This window comes from Poecilia reticulata, linkage group LG2 (assembly GCF_000633615.1).
Source record: "Poecilia reticulata strain Guanapo linkage group LG2, Guppy_female_1.0+MT, whole genome shotgun sequence".
Classification (NCBI taxonomy): Eukaryota; Metazoa; Chordata; class Actinopteri; order Cyprinodontiformes; family Poeciliidae; genus Poecilia; species Poecilia reticulata.
The window spans coordinates 9,048,288-9,065,131 of NC_024332.1; positions in this window are offsets into that span (position 1 = coordinate 9,048,288).

A 16,844-nucleotide genomic window follows, 5' to 3' on the forward strand; every position below is an offset into this window, starting at 1 on the left:
GTCATGCAATCATCTAACTCAGTTGTTCTGGAACAGAGACACATCTAAGCATGTCCCTAAGCACATCATAATAAAAAATGAAAAACAAGTGATTACTATCACAATGATTTAAAGCCCACCTGGAGCAGCCAGCCTCACTCTTCCTTGTCCACCACATGCTCTCCAAGACCAAACAATAGGCCCCGCCCTATTTTAAAAACTCAAATCTCACACAATCTTGCAGGATTTCATACTTAGGCCTGGAGCGGTGGGCAGGATGAAAATAGTACAAAATGAGACATGACCTCAATTATTAAAAATATCTGTTTTGCCCCAAAATAACCAGGATTACTATGGGCACAAAACAATGCCCTTATTTTTCAATAAACACATTTAATACCAAAGTAATATTGAAAAACTTACCATAAAACTGCTCAGAGGAGAATTCAACTCAGAAGCCAGTTGCAAACAAGCCAGCAGCAAAGTGGCTGTTTGGTTGGGACAAACCACTAGTGTAAAAACGGAGGAGTCAGACTGTACAACTAATAGTAGAGACTTGTAGATGTTTTTGTTTCAACACATTATGCACAGTCAGTAATCATATTTACAGACAAGTAAGAAAATGTACATAAAGGAATCACAACCCAATGTTCTCAACATGTAGTGCTTAATTTGAAACATGATTAACCCCCACTTAGTAATAAAATGTTCTGACCCAGAGCTCAAGGATGGGGGGAGGGAAGAAGGGAAGAGAGGGAGTAAAGAGGTGAAGGCTGGGAGGAGCAGGTGGGTGTGGGGAGTTTTGGGAGGGAGTAGGGGGAGATGAGGAGGTGATGAGGGGTGCAACAAACTGCACAGATTGCACACATGGAGGCCTTAGGGGTGGGCAATCCTGGTCCTTCTCGAACTTGGCAACCTTTGCTGCATGTCTTCCCCCTTTCTTGTCAATTAATTATCAAATAAAGGCCACTAGAGCCAAAAAATCTTTAACAAAATAAAATGTGAAAATTTAAAACCCTCACCTAAAATTAAAATTGTTTCACCTGGAGCCCAAGGAGGAGGGGAGGAGAGTGGAAAAGGAGAGGAGATTGAGGGGTAGATGGGCCCAGGTGAGGGGTGGGTAGTGGGGGGAAAGGGGTGTGTGTAGAGGGGTGTGAAGAACAGCTTACATTGATTGAACATTAAGATCACGAGTTCTTCCCCAAACCTTGTCCTCAAGGCAAACTGACCTGCGTGTTTTCATTTCAGCAAAAYCYCGTTAATCAGACATCAATTAAAATCATGTGTGCTGAATTAGAGAAATGCCTAAAACTTGCAGAGCTTGGAGGACCAGTGCTGAAACACACTGGATTCACTTTGACTTTACTTGAAATAATTAAGTTCGATACCACATTTGTATCCCTCGTCTGACACAATGACTAAAGTTAACCAGGGACAGATTCCCTGGTAAGCCACYGTGGCTCTGTGGGTAGAGCAGTTGTCTTGTGATCAGAAGGTTGACGGTTCAATTCCAGCTCCCTCCTGCCACATGTCAATATGACCCCTGGGCACCTAACCCCAACTGATCTGTGCATTAAATAAATGTGTGAATGTGACTCTAGTGTAAAGCACTTTCAGTGGTCAAAATAACTGGAAAAGTGCTATGTAATACCATTTTTGAAGTAAACTAAATGATTTGAGTAAGACTGACTTAAATCTGTTATCTTAAACATACTTAATAAATTTGTTAAAAATAAATTAACAAATTCAGTTGGATGATTATAATATATTGAATTGGTTAAACTTAATAAATTAAGTTGGATAAATTAAATTCAGTTGGATAAACTTAATTGAATCGCTTGTTACCTACAGAAGCAATTCAATTAAGTTGGTTCAACTATTTTCTTTTTAGAGTGTGTTTTATAGTTGATCCACCGTCATTTGTCGACTTCAACCAAAAATCAACCATTAATCAGACCTCGGCATTTCAGTCATCAGATTTCAACCACAAAACAACATTGATTCAAGACACAGTTTCAACGGTTTGATTGGATGGTTGTTTGATGGTTGATCCACCGTCATTTGTCAACTTCAACCAAAAATCAACGATTCTAACTATTTTTCAACGTTGATTTAACATTGTGTGCTATCTGGGTAGTCCTGCTGTTGGTGAGTCTTTGACATCTTTGTGAATGGAGTGGAAGATTGAGATGGTGAACTTGTGTGAAAAAATAGCTGAGCCAAGCAAAGCTTTCTTTTTTTCTTCTTTACATCTTAAAGTTGGAGTATGCTCAAATCTATATCTGACCTTTTTTCTGATAAAAACATTTAATACGCTTTTTCTGTCATTCAACACAGCTTTCTGATCCAAACTTCCACTGACTCATGGCAATGCTTCCACCTCTACTCTGGCCTCTTCCTCCCTCTCCACTGCTGAGCCAACTTCTGATGGTTCATCTCTTCCCCAATGAGCGCAACGTACAATTTAAATCTTGCTTTGCGCCAGTGTCTTCCGGCACTGGAGAAAAAGCAAATACCAGGACGACCAATCTGTCACCACCACAAATGTCATTAGCCAGATGCCAACAGTCGGCCAGATCCAGAAAAATGCTAAATGGACCTGGGTCTGTATGGGAGCAGAAGGGAAGGTGAGGAGACTGTATGATTTCTCTGTTTTTACTTCGACGAATCAGAGTATCTGAGATGTAACAGGGGTCTGAACTATTGAAACGTCTCACGTGACTGCACTGCAGTGCTGTGCTGGCTGCTGAGAGTAAACAGTTCGTTTTACAACTGCTCTGTCATCACAAAACCACTAATCTATAGACATGTTTTCATGCGCACAGCAAATAAGAAATGTTGGCTGGGCTCTTTTGCTTTATATGTTGCCATAAAGACAGAATTCCCCCGTGCATTACCCTCTAGAGCATGCAGTGCGGCTTGTTGTGGTCACAGTTTGGTTTTTACATAGTTGAAGATCTATGAGGTCAAGTCAAAGTGGACAGAATTCATAAAGAGGCCCTTATTCCCTCAGGATCTGGGTTTAATGCTCCTCTGTGTGCTGGGATAAGCGGGTGCATTAAAGTGTTGATGACCTGCTGAGCTAAAAAAAAAAGAGGTTTTCTAGTGCTTATTTCTGCACAGTTCAACTGATTTCCTTTTTAAAGTATGTAAAGGAAAAAACTTCAGATTTCATTATTGTTTGGTGCAATTCTAGCAGCATGCTACAGCTTACCATGGCCTCCGAAGTTAGATTGTGAGTAGGGCTGCACTGATTGCGGTTCTCTGGCTGATTGAAAATTTCCGATCTTTTAACAGCTTGACCGGCCGAGTCTTTTGGCTAAATATAGCCAAAATCCACTAAGTCAGTAATAATGGGGTGACCACTGTTAACTGCAAAGGTTCAGACATGACCTGGTGGGGCATCTATCAGTCAAACCTTTCTCACAGGAGAGCAAAAGACGACAAGTGGTTGATTTTTAGACTTTTACTGAGGTAGAGAAGATCGGGAGGTAAGATCGACTTCACAGGTAAGTATTGACTGAACACAGTTCTCCCAAAATTAACTAAATCAGAGCCGATAAATCGGTGCACCCCTAATTGTGAGGACATCTCTTGCCCACAGCCATCTTGTCAACTGGTTTGAATCTTACATAAAGAACAGGGATTTCTTTGTTTCAATCGGAAACTTCTCATCAGAGAGATCAAAGGTCACATATGGGGTACCCCAAGGTTCAATCTTAGGACCCCTTCTTTTCAATATTTATATGCTCCCACTGGCTCAGGTTATAACAGGAAATAAGATTAGCTACCATAACTACGCGGATGATGCACAACTCTACATCACAATGTCACCAGGTGACTCTGAACCCAGATGCTTAGAACAGATAAATGTGTGGATGTGCCAAAACTTTCTCCAGCTGAACAGAAACAAAACTGAAGTTATTATCCTGGGACCTAAAGAGGAGCGAACTAGAATCAATGCACAGCTTCAGTTATTACAACTGAAAACCAGCGATCAGACACAAAACCTGGGAGTAGTGATGGACTCTGACCTGAACCTTCAGAGCCACATTAAGACAGTCTCAAAGTCGGCCTTCTATCACCTGAAGAACATCTCCAGGATTGGAGGACTTACGTCTCAGCACGATCTAGAGAAACTCATCCATGCGTTTATCTTTAACCGCATTGAATACTGCAACAGCATCTTCACAGGTCTGACTGTGAAGATGCAATCAAACAGTTGCAGCTGATCCAGAACGCTGCTGCTCATGTTCTCACTAAACCAGGAAGATACAGCACGTAACACCAGTTTTAAAGTCCCTACACTGGCTCCCTGTAGCTCAAAGAATAGACTTTAAAATACTGTTGTTAGTTTATAAATCACTGAACGGTTTAGCACCACAATATATTAAAGATCTGTTATTGCTGTACCAACCSTCTAGACCCCTCAGATCTTCTGGTTCTGGTCTGCTCTGCATCCCCAGAACCAGAACCAAACGAGGAGATGCAGCATTCAGCTTCTATGCACCACAAATTTGGAACAAACTGCCAGAAAACTGTAAAACAGCTGAAACACTGGGTGCCTTTAAATCTCAACTTAAAACCCACCTGTTTCAGTTACTTATGGCTAAATTAGGATTAGAGTGTGGGTTTTGATGTCTTCGATGTTTTTAATGTTTTTAAAACATTAAAAACATGTTTTAAAAACATGTTTTTAAACAAAAGTATGTTTTTATCTTTTTTAATCTTTTTTTTTAAATCTCTTTCTCTTTCTTACTGTTTATTCAATGTCACATGCTGTTTGTATTTTTTCTTTAATTATGTAAAGCACCTTGAAATGCATTGCTGCTGAAATGTGCTATACAAATAAAATGTGATTGATTGATTGATCTTCAGGTGAACAAACAGACTTTGGAGATGTGTGTCCAAAGTCTGTTTTATTCTATTAGAAAGAAAGTCTATTAGAAAGAATAGATAGAGAACCCATATCTATCCACCACAATGTTTCATTGCTGTGAATCCACCACATCCCTAAGTTCCTCAACTGGACTAGAATCTAGTGACCATGGAGACCTTTGGGGTACAGTGAATTCAAAGTCTTGTTCCAAAAACCAGTTACATTATTGTGCTGGAAGACGCCAGTAGAAGATGTGTATACTGGTGATCAGAGATGGTCAGAGAGTCATTGACTCCGCAACATGTTTTCATGAGACATTGTCAAATTTTGGTGAGAATTATCCTCAGTTCTTGTTCCTTGTGGTCTAAGTTCCTGTTGTTTTCCACTGGTGGGCATATTAACAAGTCATTTTCTGTTTCCGTAAACCTGAGAGATCCTTGTGCATCAAAATCTCAAAAGATTGTGAGGTTTCTGATTGTGAGTACTTGGTTTCTGATTGTGAGTACTCAGACCATTCTGATGCTGAGTTTGAACTTTGGCAATTTGCCTTCACAAAATCTAGATACATAGAACCACAGGGTTCCTGCCATGTAATATGCTTATGAGCTGCTTCTGTAAAGAAGCAATTGATCAGGTGTACCTAATGAAGTGGCTGGTGAGTGGATCTTTATGAGACCTAAACGCTCCATCGAGAACTCTCATCGTTCACGTCTGCCTCTACTTTAGTCATTTTGTTCCACTCCCACTCTCTCCCCTTTCATTCTGTATAATCCTCTTTTGTGTGACTCTTTTAAACACTCTGCTTGCTTACTGTAACAATCGGACCTGCATCTATGCCCTTCACAGAGGAAATAGCCAGATACTTTCATTTACCAATGCCTGTCATGAAAGAGGCTAAATGTGCAGGTTGTCTTTTCCTGACGTTGACGATGGTGAAGAGTTTGCTATAAGAGAGAAAAGCTGGGATGTCTTTCTTTTTGGCCTGTGTGTACACTTGTGCATCTCTGCAGCCTAAGTAACAGCTAACAGGATTAGACATGGCTTACATAAACGTCTCCCATGGCAACGGTGCACAGACACCAGGAAAAGATGAATTTGTTACCGGAAAGCGTCATCCTCACTTTTGGTCCGCTGACTAACGGTCAGTTTTCACACATCTGAAAATTTCTATCATTCTATCATCCCATAAGCAAAACGACTGTAATAAATATACATTGTTCATGCAGAAATTGAATGGAAAAGAGCTTGAATGTGTTCCTCCTAGCTCTGTGTGCAGCTTGTTTCTGCCTGCCTGTGTACACGAGTGTGTTGTGACACTCTGACAGTGCTGCCTCAGGTTCTGTCCCATTGGATAAACCAAGCGGTTAGAACGCTTCATTTACTAGAATTTCCTCAGGGAAGATGCATCGCTCACTGACTCTCCTAGGCTCAGTCTTTGAAGGACAATCTCTTTTCTCTTTCTTTTGATCACTTTCACTGTTACTGGTATCAAAGTCCCTGCTACTTTCTTTAAATTACAAAGTCTTCATTCATTCCCTTTAATATTTGGCAGAATCACTTTATTTAATGGCTTGGGTCAAATGTTTTAGGTATGGATTTAAAGGTTTTGTATTTGTATTTAAATAATTTAATATATATTTTTTGTTTAATTCAATGCTCAATTCAGATTTTTTTCCCCCCTGAAATTACATTGTTGTTCATACTACTAAATAAGTGTGGCCGCAATCAGACTTCATACTCAAAAGAGTGTAGAGGTCAGACACACACAGTCAGGCACACCGTTTACCGAAGGAATAGTGGATGGCGCTTTGTAATGATCAGTTTTAAAGTTGTTTAACACTAGAAATCACAAGATCATAAGATAAAGTTAGCTAAGAAAAAAAAATCACTGCTTGTTTAACCAGTTTGTGTCCAGATTTACTGGAGACAGATGCAGTAAATCTGGCTTCTTCATTGATGTCAGACTACTATCAGATATGTATTTGATTTAGTATGACATATGGAAGCACAAATCTGATTCTTCAGGGGATGTAAAGATTGGAATTGGGCCATGAAAAACTTGGATATGTGTCACAAATGGGCAAAAAAATTGGATATGGGTAGCATTTGCCTGGTGTGTGAACTTAGCCTTTAGTGTTAATTATTCACCTTCCCTCAACCTGCTCCCTTCCACAGCTATTAACAATCACCTGATTACCCTCAACTGTATCTAATGTAATTTTCCACTCATCCCTCCCATTATTGTCCTTGTTTTCCTTCACGGCAGCCTTGCATGTCTTTGTTTTTCTCAGTTATTCAGTACTCTCACTTCACCATCTGCCTGCATCTGGGGCCTTCTAAAACACCAATATGACATCCTCCTTTCTCTTCCACCTTGACAATTTTGCTATTCTTTCATTTTAGTTTCATCAAACCACAAGTTTATATCAGTAATTGTACCTTTAAAGTAACCATGTGGTCTTCAAGTATTAAAAGTGGGAAACAGCTCTTCTTGTGTCTGGTTCTCAAACTCCTTTAGAAAGGGAAATTAATATGTGCATAAGGGCCTCTATATATGGGAATAATGTTCATATTAAAATGGAATCTATCTGGTCAAATAGTTGTGCTTTTAGGAAAACCTAAAACCGTTATTACTGAGAGATTGTAAGGAAGTGTCTTGAGCTACGGAACATACACACTGAAAATGGAGATCAAACCAAAAATGTCATTGTAATGGTGATTGTAAACAGGAAAATTAAAACAAATTATCATTTTGTTGTTTTTAATGACTGAATTCCACCATAAAGGGGTCAAGGTGGGGCTTCGACAACTAACTGCCAAGCATGGTGCAGCAAAATCTGTCACAAATAATAACATCATCAGCACAAGTGACCAACCCAAGTTTGTGTCACACTGGTTGAGGGATTTCATCCCATAGTGTTGTGTGACCAAACTAGTGACCAGCTTAAGGACAATGTGTCAGGCTGTTTTGGTTGTGTACGGTTGTATACATACCACCGAGCCTCCTGTTTCTTAAATAAATAAATTATGATATTATAATATGTCTTTCTTCTTCTAACTTTCATCTCCTGATCCAATAAACAAAACCAAACGTTAGTCAGTAGCAGAATGAGCTGTTTGGCATTGGTAGAGCCAACGACTGAACTGTTCTACCACTTAAATGATGTGGCTATGTTTAAATAGCTTTCCAACAGAGTAAAACCTATTTTTCCTAAGAAGCAATCAACCAAACTCAAAATAAGTTCTTTATTTTTGTGTTCAGTTCTTCAGACCAAATAGTAAACACTTTAAAGAGCTCTCTACCGTCTCTCACAGAATCCTAAATACCAGCTTTTTGATTAACCAGAAGAAAATCAGTGCTGGCCAATGTTCTCTCCCTCTCTGGCTTTATGGGTATTTCCTCTAATCTTTATCTCCAGCACTGCAAATTGCCCTTATCCCGATATCACTCTGCTGAGTCTTTCTTTACGCATGAACTGCATTGCGCTGATCTGTCACTTTGCCTCACAGTATAACAGAGTCTCTGCATCCAGTATTCAAATACAAGGCTGTGATCGGTGATAAATGTGTATAATTACACAGAGTAAAAGCCTGTGGTCTTCCTATTGATTTCTTTGCTCATTTTGGGAATTAAGGAGTCTGAAAATTCCTAAGCACAGCAGACAGAGTCAGGGGATTTCAATGTAGAGTCTGTCTTTCAAGGTGCATTCCTACATACGACAGAAATTCTTTCTCTGATTGAAATGAGAATTCAGATTTATTACTCTAACTTTGGAAATGACGTTGAATGTTTCCTTTGTCCTTTCCCTCTCTGAATAAATCAACAGCAGCTGAAATGTGTCTCTCTGACATTGTCTTTCCTGTCCTGCTCAGTGTTGACAGTACCTCTGAAAGGGAAGTGTATGATCGGAGCACCGTGTTCACCTTGAGATGTCTCCCCTGGCACTAGTGTTTTTGTTGACCACAAGGGGGTCTTTAACCTACATAGGTAGCTACATTAGTGGGGCTAAAAGCATCCTGGATAACGGCCAAGTCAGCAGCGGGATGTGTGCTATGAGCTGAATCCTTTGACATGGAGGTGTGTGTGTGTATTTCTGTTGGTGGGTTGTAGAAAATCTTCCCTCAGGCTTTTTCCAATCTTGCTCCACATGGAAATGGCTTGGATTCAATGTCCTGCTTTGCTGCAGAAGGCTAACACCATGTGATGAACAGAAGGTCTGTAAGAATGCAGCATTTTAAGAATTCAGAGTTGTCTTTTGTTTCAGTCTCAGAACAATCGTGATAAGTTGCAACTACCCTGACATCTCCTGTAGTCTGAACAGTTACACCAACCTTCCCCAACTTGCTCAGCTGAAAACGGCAGAACATGGATCACTGAAAGACAGAGAGCTGAGACTCTGGTCAATTCTAATTTGGCTTTGGCCTGCAGCTGATGGCGACGATAACGGATCTGTTGAGTTGCATTGTGCTACTTTCGTCTGGCTGATACCTGATTGCTGCTTATCGGGGATGTTTGCATCGTTGATGACCACATAGGAAACACTGCTGAGCTAATATGGGTCGCCCTCTGATGAGGAAAAGGACTACAAGTAAGAAAAAAGAAGAAAGTTTCTTGTCAGAGCAGGACTGCTTTAGAAACTTTAACAATATCTATGTTAATAAGGCTATGACCATGTAGCATAACAAACTGTTATAAGTTGAAAAGAAAGTCTGGTTTTTACCTTTGTTGGAAATTATTTAGGGTGAAAAAGGATTACATAATTGAAGAGATTAAAAGGCAGCAATTATCGTCAGTATCTTGGGTTTGAGTTTGTTTTGGGATTTGTTAGTTATTAGTTCGGCCTTGTTTCTACTTTTAGTTCAGCCCCTTATTGATTTTAGTTATGTTTCTTTTTTCTTCTTTGTGGTCCTTTTCTTAGTAACTCTTGTTTTTATTATGTTTCTTATTTCTACTTATTTTGTTAGATTTGTTTTCTGGTCCCCAGTGTACTCTCCCTTGTTCCTATGTAACTTCCTCTCTCCTCACACCTGCAACCCATTAGCTAATCAAGCCAGGTCTTTCGTTCAGCCTCACAGTACTTAAGCACCTCATTATCAGTCACTCCTCCCTGGTTTCTCCCATTTTTTCCCCCTGATTCCCCTGCATTCTCCCTGTGTCTCCTTGCTGGCTTTTCATTGTTGATTATTTTTTGTTGAACTCTATCTTCCCATGTTTTTTGTAAGTTATTTTTTCCTTTTTAACTTTTCTTTAAATCTTCAAAACTACTTCCAGTTCCGTCTCTCTGCAGTTGGGTCCAACATCAGCCGTTGAGAACATGACAATTATAAAATGTGATCACCTTTGTTATTTCTGGTGATATTCAAAGCAAGTGCCAAGATGCCCATGTTTGGGAAATCCCACGTTTTAACAACCTAACCACAACTTAGCGACTGCCTCAGTATCCTCCATCATGCCTCAATACAAAAATTATGACGTAGTTCAAAGATCAAATGCTTGAGACTTTATCTGTAGTCAATGAACTCCATGTACCTTAGTATTAATACCTTATCAATGAATCCTCTAAGGCTAGTTTTGTTAGTTTGGTAGAAAATGTGGATTGGTGACAAAACAAGAGCAACATTTTATAGCAGAAGAATGCATTGTACTATCGCTCCATCTGTTGTTTATACAAACCAGCACCTCAAGGGTTGTGAGGTAAATTCAAGACCACAACCGATCCAGTACACTGAGATCAGCAGCTTACCTGCTAATGTTGAGACTTCCTGCGGTTTTGTATCTCTGGGTGATCCTGGAAAGGCTGGTAAGGGTCACGTGTGTGTATGTGTGTTGGTGGAGAGGGTAGGTGCGGGAGGGGAGTAGATGTTTCTAGATAACTGAGTTTCCTTTGGCAGCCAGCCCCAGAAGTGTCACCGCCCATAGACCTCCACTCTAAGTGCACTCAGGTGCCTCCCTGTCCCTCAGCATGATTTGCTCTCGCTAAAAATGAACCTGTCACCTGGAGGATTTTCCAAGAGCAGACCACAAAATAAGACTGTATGAGAACTGAAGACCCTAATCCTAGCCTTCTTTTTAATTATGAAAAATCATACTTACATGTAGGATATTATGATGATTTAGACAAACGTATAGTATCTGCTACTACAATGCTCATGTGCCACTGAGATTGACTGAATAGGGCACCTTCACTTAATAGACTGAGTCATTGATTACAGGCCAAAAAGGGGTCACCTCTGTCTCTGTGGTGCTTTTTGCTGGATTAGATCTAATGAAGCAAGACATTTCAGAAAAAAGTACCGTGTTATTTATATTATTATTATATATTTTTACACATGACCTGGGAGTCTGGACTGACTTCATTTTCATACAATGTTAAAGTAGGATGTTGAATTTGAGTTTGATCCTTTTATACACCAACTAGATACATTTTTAAAACCTAAATATAGTGATTCTGTATGACGAAGAAAAGTAGAAAAACTGCATATTTCTGAGCTTAGTCTGTGTTAGAGAGAAACCTGAAAAAAGGAGAGGAATGGAAAGCATATTAGTGTGCATGTTGGTGAATGATGAGGTGTGCAGTGGGGCCTAATCTGCTATCTGCCCTGTACAGTGCACACTCTGTGCACTGAATGTGAATGGGCTGCTGGTGCACAAAACTAAACCCTCCACCTCCTTCTGTCTCCTGTTTGTCTTGCAGCCACCATTCAAAGTTGCCTGGCTGTTTTCAGAAAACCTATACCTTCCAGTCTAAAATGAAACCTTTTTCATATCAGTTTTACTGTCAACATGGGTCAGTGCTATTCTTTACATTTAGAGATCTCACAGATTTCTGGAATAATCTTGTCTTTATATCTCATGGCTAATGCTAACAACAACACCTAGCCTAATTATTGGGATCGTTTTCTGAAGAGTTTTTGCAATGGTAATTTATTTTAAAAATGCTTGAGGTGAGATCTAAGATGATCATCTTTTCCTGAACTGGAACATTTGAAAAACTACCATGTGTATATATGTTAAGTTTATGCTTAGTTATTACTTATTTTTTCCTTTCTGCTATAAATTACATTTCTCTACCTACCTTTGTTTAAAAATGAAGATCTATGACACTGTCATGCAGATAAACGTAAAATCACCATAGATCTTTTACTAATTGTCAAAGATTTTGACTGTCAGACCTCTAAAACTGAATGCTGATGTTTTTATAGTTGATTTTATTGATTGCCAGAATTTTCCTAAATGCAATACTTGCTTTGCCAATTTAATGTGAAGTCACAGTACAGAATTGGGAGAATCATTGCTGTTAGAAGGTTTTATTGTGAGACTTTTCAAAAACACCTAAGCATAATTCTTCATCAGTTTGTCCCTTTCTACCTCAGTGTGTTTATGAATGACAGGCTCAAAACAAGCCACTCATCTGTGAACCTTCTGTAAATGTGGCTGAATTAAAACAATTCTGCACAGAAGAGTTGGCCAAAATCTCACACAGTGGAGACACTGATTAAAGAGCCACTGTAACCAGTTTGTTTAGGGCACAATTTTTTTTTTCCCATAGGCGCACTGTATGTGTTGCAACAATCATTATCCCATACTAGATGTGCTCTTGTAAGGTTTGCATGTAATGGAAAATTAAGTCGTCATTACACAGAAGACATTAATAATCACAATTAATAATAATATTAGGAGGTTTTAATCTGTGACCTGAAACTTAAATTAATGTCATAACAAATTTTGAAAAAAATAAAGGTAGAGCTCTTTTCTGCACTTGTTGGAAAATTCCCATGTTTCCAAAGATGACAATAAAAAGTCACTTAGATGGAGTACTGGCAACTGGCACTTTTTCACAGGCTTTCCAGTCAAAGGCATAGACAGCGTGACAAGCCAGTCAATAGAAGTCAGCAGTGATTATGCAAGTTGCTTATGCCTAATGGGTAAGGTCAGCACATTGCCAGAAATGGGACACATGCCCAGTCTCACATAGGGCAGAACATGTTCCTCGTTCATTCCTCCTGCAGAGAGAGAAACGGCACTGGTGAAAACAGAAAGGAGGTTTAGTTTGCATAACACCCGTGGAGACCAATCTTAGAAATATATTTTAATTTCAATACATGGCATAGGGTTTCATAGCTGTAGTTAAATATCACTTAACTTTTGCAAAGGAAGGTAAGTAGATTATCTGTCATCAAGGACATGACAATCGAAAGGCAAAGTAAAATAAGTTAACCATAGGCTGGGGTTTCCGGGATTGGACAATTGCACTTATAGGACTGTTAAGATCCCATAGGTCTCCATTAGTCGTTTGGGCGATTGCTACTTATGAAGGGCTTTCTAATGAGGACATCGTATGAGGTGGTACAGTCACATGTCGAAAGTGTGAATTGTTATGAAACCTCCCTGAGGAGAAATATCGAGGCTGTTTGATAGACACCTGAGGCCAGCTCCTCTCTTCCTGCACTGTAAAAAAGTCAGTAAATTTATGGTAACAAACGGTAAAAGACCAACAGTTTTTGACCGTCATATCCAAAAACATTTCATTACCGTAGAAATTACATGGAACTACCGTAAGTCGAAACTACAAAAAAAGTCAGTAAATTTACGGTAGAAAATTGTAAAATACCAACAGTTACTGACCATAATATCCAAAACATTTTGTTACCGTAGAAAATACATGGAATTATCATAACTCAATAAACATATATCCTAAGTAATTTTGACAGTCATGAATGTAGAAAATACAGTATATTGTAAAAATATAAGTAATTGTAAAGTTCATAAAAAAATATTGTAATATTGCCAGCAGTTAATTACCCTAAACTTAACAGTACTAATCAGCCAAAATTACAAATTTTGCTGATATTTATATCTACAATGTAAAACCGTAAACAAGACTGCAAAAGTAATTTTTACAAACAACAGAATGCTGGTGTGATACTTTGGTTTCTTTTTTAATAATGCCTTTAACTGAAGTTAGCTAACTTTAACCAACTGATAAAGAAATGTGTCATTTCTGAGCCATGCTGTTTATGTGCATGCACTGCAACTAGATATTTTTACTATATGGAACATTTAATTTTCTCAGATGCAACACTTCCATTAATGTTTCTGTAGGAACGACTGCATAGATTATATTTCTGGTCTACTTTAGACTGCATGTGCTTAAAGTTATTGTTAATGGCAAGAGCAACTTTTTCCAAGTTTGGTTCAGTAATTAATTTGAATTACTTTGAGTGTGAAATGTTCATGCATGCAAATTAAATCTGTGAAGCTTTTGTTTCAATACTTAGGTAATACTTGGAAGTATAAAGCTTGGCATCAGACTCAGAGCTAATATTTAATATTTTCCTTTAATATTTTCACACCCAAAATACTTGCACTAAAGTCACTGGGTCCATGACAATTGAAGAATTTTAAGACAAGCGAATTTAAATATTAATATTTTACAGTTTTTCTCAGTTTTGGTGCATTTCTCAGAACAGAATTGAAATTCTTAAAGCTACCTGAGTCAGAAGAAGCTGAGGACATCTTCCAGTTTCCATCAGTCCAACATCAGGATATGGTTTGCAACCCACAACATGATGCTGATGGAGGTTCTCCCACTCTACTGTTCATTCCTTAATCCCACCTTAACCCACCTTTGTCAGCATGACGATGGAAATTAAAATGTAATGTAATTTCTACAGCTCTGTACAGTTTTCCATGAGGAGATTGTCCTGTGGTTCCTTTTCTACTTTTTTTTGTTCTCTGCATTTCTGTCTTTCTTTCTGAATCACCATGGAATGGTCCATCAATAAATTACAGCAAAAGCGTAAATGTGAATTTTGTAGTCTCTTCCCATGATTAATCAATTTGACCGTCTTATCTGTACATAGAGAAACTATAACTTATTATTTTGAGTCACTGATATGTTAACTGACAGAATTTTGAGAGCTGAACTAAGGATTTTTCAAGCAAACAAATGATATTTTTGCTGTTTCTACAAATTGTTTTGAGAAATGCGCTTACTGTTTTGTAAATGCCAACAATGACTTGAGAAATGCACCAAAAGTGACTGAGAAAAACTAACATAGCATAAATYGTCTCAGGTGTATCTATTTGTTTGCCTGTATGAAAAGTGTACACATTTACAGCTTTGTTTCTGCTGGCTTGCAGGAATTGTAACTTACATAAATGTTTGAAGACAACTTATTGGCCCTCATGAGACTCAGATAAATGGTGAGTATCTATTTCATAAATTGCCTAAAACAGTTATATTTGTTTTTATTTATGTTTTTTGTTTGCGTATTTTGGGTATTTTGACTGGTGGCTGCACAGTGGCGCAGTTGGTAGAGCTGTTGCCTTGCAGCAAGAAGGTTCTGGGTTCAATTCCTGGCCTGGGGTCTTTCTGCATGGAGTTTGCATGTTCTCCCTGTGCATGCGTGGGTTTTCTCCGGGTACTCCGGTTTCCTCCCACAATCCAAAAACATGACTGTTAGGTTAATTGGTCTGTCTAAATTGCCCCTAGGTGTGAGTATGTGTGTGCATGGTTGTGTGTCCTATGTGTCTCTGTGTTGCCCTGCGACAGACTGGCGACCTGTCCAGGGTGACCCCGCCTCTCGCCTGGAACGTTAGCTGAAGATGGGCACCAGCACCCCTCCCGACCCCACTGAGATACAAGGGTGAAAGAAAATGGATGGATGGATGGATGGATGGGTATTTTGACTGACAACATGTGAGTCTCAATTTCAACCTGTGACTGGGAAGACTACAACCATCCTGAGCAAAATCTGAACTCGGTGTCTTGTTACTCCCAACCCAGAACAAGAATCCTTTTATCACCGGTTTTTCTTCTACAGTAAGTTATCTCTTATGTGGACACATGCTGTTTTTTTGTTTGTTTTGTTTTCCAGATCTCAGTAATACCGTGAGGAAACTGAACAGAAAATAGAATTGTTTCTTTTTTAACTAAATTTTTAAATAGAAATTGTTTCTTTAAGTGGATTACTCGTAATCTGTATTTTTGTTTAATTTGAATTTATTTTCTTTATAACTTTCTGTATAGAAATGCTGACAAGTTACACTTCCTTGTGTGTTGTACTATAATTTTTATGGTAAAATTCTGGTAAGAACAGTGACCAGTAATTTACCATATAAGGTTTTTGGTTTTCTTTACAATAAAATGTCAATATATCATACAGTCTGGCTGTGTTTTCACTTATGTAGATACTATGCCTCAGGGAGTATGACCATAATTACTACAGCAAAACCACATTTTAATTTTTTATTTAACATATTTTAGGAAATACGGTATTTTACCGTATTTGTGAAATACGGTAAAATACTGGCAGTTTTGGTTGCCAGAATTTTACCGTATTTTTAAAATACGGTAAAATATTGCCTTTCCAAAATACGGTAAAAAACTGGCAGTTTTGGTTGCCAGAATGTTACCGTATAAAGACGGTTAAATTCTGGCAACTCAGCTGCCAGTTTTTTACGGTAAATTGAGGCCGTTTTTTTTTAGTGTGGTTTATGGCCTCCTTAACTTTTCTTTTGAAACACTTGTCTTCCTTGTTTAGCAAGTCTGCATTACTGTTCCCAGAGGAGTGTCTGTCATTTTAGAGACCTAACCTGAATCACCTGAATCTAGACCTGATTAACTGGGCAAAGTTAATCTGCTACACCACAAAACCTGAATAACGGCCCGATGCTTAAGACCCCCTCTAAAAATGCTTATAACTGCCTATTTAAACAGTTCAAACATCAAATATACCTGAATATACTCCAAGTGGAAGTGGAAATCATCTTGTCACTTCCACAGAAGCCAGCATCTTCAGGCTTCCTTATCACCGCTCTTGGGTTACAGAGAGTCAGCAGCAAGGCGGTTCTCAGATCCTTGCACCTGGAGTGCATTGTAATAATTCCAGTAAAAACTTGGAAAAAACTAAAAAGAACAAAAGCATTGGTTGCATCCAGCAAGAAAGGACTTTTTTTTATTTATTTTTTTTACATTTTTAT